The following is a 6,284-nucleotide window of genomic DNA, read 5'->3' on the forward strand; positions in this document are numbered from 1 at the left end:
GCTAGCCAGGGGAAATTCTGTTTCGTGTTTTCCCTGTCTGTTCACCTTGTGGTCTACAAGCATATTCCAGTTCATTTGTGACATTGAATTCACCTCGGCTGCTTGCAGGTGGCATTCACATGCGTTGTTTCGGGTCGCCTGAATTAAACTTTTTTTTTTTCTTCTGCAGCTGCAGAGGTTTTCAGGGAGCTGACTTGTGAAGTGTCAAGCAGAAGGCTTTGGCTCCCTTTCCCCCCCTTTCGTAGCTGTGCACAGGCGTGGAGGGCTTGCACTGCTTGCGACATGATGTTCAGCAGGCTGTCTTTTGCTTGAGTCTATGCGCAGTTGGTAGGACTGTTAAAATTCTTTCTGAACCATGTAAAGCTCCTCTTTAAATGCAGCTGGCCTTGTAAGGCCTTAGATCTGGTGTCTCTCTCATTTAGTTTTACATATGTTGTTTTTAACAGTGACTTTGTGTGAAACTCTTTTCAAGTCCTGTCTGATGGCTTTTTCCAGCGGCGCTTGGGGTATAGCAGCTGTTAGAGCCTCCTGAAGACTGGTGATTTCCTTCTGTCGCACCATTCTGTGAGGTTCTTTGCATCCGTTCTGTGCTTTCTCTCGTTGAGCAGGTGTCAGTTCTCTGCAGAATTCTGTGACTTGCAGTTTCAGCTCATTTACCTCCTGTCTGAGGCCCTTGAGGGTGTGGGCCGAGGAGAGGATGATGCTGGTCAGGTGTTCACTTATGTCGCAGTCTCGCTGTTCCTTTCTTTGCCATTGCAGGTCGTTGGCTGCTTGGAGCTGAAGGATGTCCATTACAGTGCTCTGCTAAGTGTCCATGTGGTCCTGGTGAGCTGGCAGGGCTGGATTTCTGTGGAATGTTTGCGACATACTGGCACACTTGTGGGAACACCAGAGAGAGAAAGGGGCAAGATAAATGCAAGTACGTCCAGAGGTGTTAAACTATCTCTATGGGGAACGGCTGTGTAGGCCATGTAAGGTATGAATCGCTGGTGAGAGGCAGCTAGTGAGGTAGGGTGCTATGTTTTTGTGTTCATGAACACAAAGGGAAAGTTTGAGTAACTTTGTTGAGGGGGCCGTAAGCAGGGGTCAGCTGATGACCGGGCTATACATGTAGTCAAACTATTACTTAAAGCACTGATGGTTCACGGGTTTGGTCACTATGACGAAACTGACATAAAATAAGATGAACTCACAAAAAAGAAAAAAAGGAAGATTTTACCTATTTTAGTTATGAGATATGAGATATGGCTAAGCAGGTGTCACTTGTGGGTGATGCTGCAATAGACTTCATAAACCTAGGGTTAGACTGTTAGTTAAACTAGCAGGGACCCACCAAATGCCTCATCAAAAGAAAAAGAAAAAGTGGGAATTGTTCCTAGTTCTATCTTGACCTACATTGTGTTGAACAGTAGCTGCCCTTCAATGTATTAGGTCTGGCACTGAGGAGTGAGGAGAAAGTAGAGAGGGAACAGGGATTAGGCTACTAATAACCTGTATAACTCATTAAGGAAACAACAGTTGCTAGAACTACTGTAATCCTATACAAAACGCGAAGATGGTGATGGTAAAATAACTAAAATAAGGTAAAAGTAGAACAAAACAAACAAAAGGGGTCCTAATAGCTGTAAGAGATTAAAAAGGGAAAGTTAAAAAAAAATAAAAATAATAATAATAGAATAAAATAAAATAAAAATTGATTTAATTAATTAAATCTCAAATTTAATAAAAATCAATTTAGCTGTGTTGGTACATTTGTGCCAAACAAATGTAAATAAATGCAATAAAATTAAAGAGAGGTAGAATACATTGAACGTGCGTGCAGCATGCCGCTCGAGTCAAGAACCGGTTGCATCGGTTTTCGGATCACCAGTATACTGAACTTAGAACCGTTTCTTTCAGACATGTCCGATTTGAGAACCGATGAGCTGATGATACTGCGCATGCGTGATTCAGTGTGAAACTACAGAACAGATTGCCTACTATGACTGACACAGCACGTCTGAACCGAACTGGTTCTTTTGGACAACTGATTCTGTGCTAATGTTATGAGCGCGGGTAAACCGAAGGCTTGAATGAAGGGCAATCCGGCGAAACGTAAGTTTACTTAATTACAAATAAACCGTAATGGATTATACATAGTAAGTGGAGCATAGTTTCTGCGCTGATGAAGACTAATTTATTGACGTCATAACTGTAAAACATCCTAGTTTGCAGATCACTGCCTGTATATGTGTTGATGCTTTAGATACAAAAATCCAAATTGTAAGAAACGTATCAGATTATAATGATGTTTTAATTGACTGATGTTATGATTACTGACTTTATAATTGAATGTGTTAAGCCCGCGATAGACTTAACGCCATTACGTCATCGCCAATGACGTCATTACATCAAGTGTAAAAGAACTGGTGAACCGTTTTTTTCAACCGGTTTATTGAATCGAACTGTCCGAAAGAACCGGTTTGAAGGAAAAGAACCGAACTTCCCATTACTACTTCACAGAAAGCTGTCAAAATAAAAGCCTTATCAGCTAGTAAAGAATGTTTACAAAAAAGTATGTTTACAAAATATTTCCAAATGATGTGAGACGGTTATGAGAAGCAGGGGGATACCTCCAGTTTTTATAATATAAATGATGTGTGTGTGTGTGTACAAGATTCTGCAGTTGAAATAATTTAGGAAAATTTTGCTACACAAGCTGTTTTGGTAGCAACTTCTGCAACAACTCCATAACAAAAAAAGAACATACAGGTTTTGACAAAAAAACAAAAAACAGTTTAAAAAAATTGTAAATGTTAACTTTTTTATATACGTATATATATCAAGCCCGCCGGCCGCGGCTCTCTCCAGCCTGCCGGCCGCTCCAAAGTCAAGCTCGTGGGCCGCCGCTCACTCATGCCCGCCGGAATCTCTGCTGTCAAGCCTGCTGGCCACTCCGAAGTTAAGCCCGCCGACCACGCCTTTCACCCCGAACCTAGAGGAGAATCTAAGGAGGAGAATTGCAGTCGGCTCCAGCCCCAGAGCTCACTCCAGTGTCGGCTCCAGCCCCACAGCTCGGTCCAGTGTCGGCTCCAGCCCCTGAGTTTGCTCCAGTGCCAGCTTCCCAGTCCCTGAATCCAGCCCAGAGTGGGCTCCTGTTCCCGAGTTTAGCCCACGGAGGGCTCCAGGCCCCGAGTTTAGCCCAGAGAGGGTTCCAGTCCCGCCGGAATCTCTGCTGTCAAGCCTGCTGGCCACTCCGAAGTTAAGCCCGCCGACCACGCCTTTCACCCCGAACCTAGAGGAGAATCTAAGGAGGAGAATTGCAGTCGGCTCCAGCCCCAGAGCTCACTCCAGTGTCGGCTCCAGCCCCACAGCTCGGTCCAGTGTCGGCTCCAGCCCCTGAGTTTGCTCCAGTGCCAGCTTCCCAGTCCCTGAATCCAGCCCAGAGTGGGCTCCTGTTCCCGAGTTTAGCCCACGGAGGGCTCCAGGCCCCGAGTTTAGCCCAGAGAGGGTTCCAGTCCCCGTGTCTAGCACAGAAAGGGCTCCAGTTCCCATCTCCAGCCCAAGGAGGGCTCCAGTCCCCAAGTCAAGCCCAGTGAGGGCCACAGTTCGTTAGAGTTAGGCCTACTGAGGGCCTCTAAAGACAATATTCTCTCCAAGGATTTGGGGGGAGGGGTAGTATGGGTCCATCTGTAGTGTAGTGACCATCCAGCCATGGCCTCCTGAGATCCCTACTCCGCCATGGCCTTCTGAACTGTCTGCTCCGCCATGGCCTCCTGAACTGGCTGCTCTGCTATGGCCTCCTGAACTGTCTGCTCCGCCATGGCTTCCTAGTCTGCCTGCTCCACAATGGCGCCCCAAGCTCCCTGCTCCGTCATGGCCCCTGAGCTCCCTGTGCCGTCATGGCACCCTGGACTGCCTGATCCGCCCTGGAGGTATTCCCCAAGTCCCAGTCCTGCACCAGCCTCCAGGGCGCCCCCCCCCCCCCCCCGTTTCTGAGTTTCCCTTGTCTGGAATTGAACGTCAATCCCCATGTCCTACGTGTGATTCCTGTGCTGTCAATGTTAATAAAGACTGTGTATCCTGATTCTCCAGCATTCTCCTTGTTCCTTGTTCCTCGCTCCTCACCGTAGGCGCACCGTGACAATATAAGAATACGATTTATAACATATAAGAATATATATAAGATTTTAAGTGTTTTATATATAGAACTTGCTACCAAAACAGCATGTGTATTAAAATTTTCATAAATCATTTCAACTGTAGAATATTTTGTGTGTGTGTGTGCGTGTGTGTGTTTGTGTATATATATATATATATATATATTTAACGCATACCGAGATTGATTAAATGGTAAAAGTATACAAATATACGCCAAAATTAATCAGGCAAGCCTTTTTACTAAATAAATCTACACAAGTTGTGCTTAATGTCATCTAATGATGTGTATTGAGATATTTAATATGACAATAAATGTAGCCTAATTTGGTTATGACGGTTAGATTTCTTTTTTAACAATCATGATATATTGTAACTGTCGTGTCTTGCTCACTTTTCTCTGAACAACTGCGCATAAATCATAACTGGGACTAATGAAATTTAATAATAACGGCAATTGCATTTAACAGTAGGCTAAAGGTTCATATTTGAATATGTTCTTTTCATTTATGAAGAATTATAAGCATGTTTATGATGTGATTTAGCCTATGCACATTTGTCCGAAAGCCTATTCCGCGAAGTGGTGAGAACGTAATTATTACTAAAACGATTATTTATTTTTTATAATTATTATTTTATTTCAGTTAGTTTTTCAATAACTGTTGTTAGTTTCGTTTCGTTTTAGTTTTTGAATTATTTTGCCATTTTTATTTTATTTCAGTTTACGAAATAGTTTTTTCATCAATCATTTTTGTTTTAGTTTTCGTTTATGAAAATAACCTTGAACTCCATCATAAGAAAGAGACTGGGCAAAAATGGTCTGCATGGCAGAGTTCCAAGACGAAAACCACTGCTGAGCAAAAAGAACATAAAGCCTTGCCTCAGTTTTGCCAGAAAACATTTTGATGATCCCCAAGACCTTTTGGAAAATACTCTGTTGACTGACGAGACAAAAGTTTAACTTTTTGGAAGGTGTGTGTCCCATTACGTCTGGCGTAAAAGTAACACTGCATTTCAGAAAAAGAACATCATACCAACAGTAAAATATTGTGGTGGTAGTGTGATGGTCTGGGGCTGTTTTGCTGCTTCAGGACCTGGAAGACTTGCTGTGATAAATGGAACCATGAATTCTGCTGTTTACCAAAAAATCCTGAAGGAGAATGTCCGGCCATCTGTTCGTGACCTCAAGCTGAAGCGAACTTGGGTTCTGCAGCAGGACAATGATCCAAAAAAAACCCGCAAGTCCACCTCTGAATGGCTGAAGAAAACCAAAATGAAGACTTTGGAGTGGCCTAGTCAAAGTCCTGACCTGAATCCTATTGAGATGCTGTGGCATGACCTTAAAAAGGCAGTTCATGCTCAAAAACCCTCCAATGTGGCTGAATTACAACAATTCTGCATAGATGATTGTTGCTGCTAAGGGTGGCCCAACCAGTTATTAGGTTTAGGGGGCAAACACTTTTCCACACAGGGCCATGTAGTTTTGGATTTTGTTTTCCCTTAATAATAAAAACCTTCATTTAAAAACTGCATGTTGTGTTATCTTTTACTAATATTTAAATTTGTTTTGATGATCTGAAACATTAAAGTGTGACAAACATGCAATTTATATATATATCACAGCTGTCACTGTTCTAGACTGCTTGTGCTGCCTCTGGATATATAGTCCAATCAGCATCAAGTCACGTTCTGTGGAGTACCGTCGTGATTTGTTAGCAGCCATATCACCCTGCAGCCCAAGACTGGTTGCCCATTGAAGCTAAGCAGGGTTGAGCCTGGTCAGTACCTGGATGGGAGACCTCCTGGGAAAACTAGGTCGCTGCTGGAAGAGGTGTTAGTGAGGCCAGCAGGGGGTGCTCAGGGTCTAAAGCTCCAGTGTAGTGACGGGGACACTATACAGAAAAAAAGCACCGTCTTTCGGATGAGACGTTAAACCGAGGTCCTGATTCTCTGTGGTCATTAAAAATCCCAGGATGTCCCTCGAAAAAGAGTAGGGGTGTAACCCCGGCATCCTGGCCAAATTCACCCATTGGCCTCTGACCATCATGGCCTCCTAACCATCCCTGTATCTGCTGATTGCAATGAGCTGGTGTGTGGTGGGCATATGGCTGCCGTCGCATCATCCAGGTGGATGCTGCACACTGGTG

General features: G+C 43.8%; 1 protein-coding gene and 1 long non-coding RNA gene across 3 annotated transcripts in view; both read left to right on the forward strand.

Annotated features, from left to right (window-relative positions):
- Nucleotides 1-6,284, forward strand: part of LOC107569001 (kelch domain-containing protein 1-like) — a 52,041-nt gene that overhangs the window by 26,053 nt on the left and 19,704 nt on the right. The window lies entirely within an intron of this gene.
- Nucleotides 507-1,947, forward strand: LOC107569005 (uncharacterized). The gene is made up of 3 exons (XR_001606845.1): nt 507-517; nt 784-786; nt 1,801-1,947. It is a non-coding gene; the product is annotated as an uncharacterized lncRNA (long non-coding RNA).

The sequence above is a fragment of the Sinocyclocheilus grahami genome, unplaced genomic scaffold (assembly GCF_001515645.1).
Source record: "Sinocyclocheilus grahami isolate Dianchi unplaced genomic scaffold, SAMN03320097.WGS_v1.1 scaffold1301.1, whole genome shotgun sequence".
Classification (NCBI taxonomy): domain Eukaryota; kingdom Metazoa; phylum Chordata; class Actinopteri; order Cypriniformes; family Cyprinidae; genus Sinocyclocheilus; species Sinocyclocheilus grahami.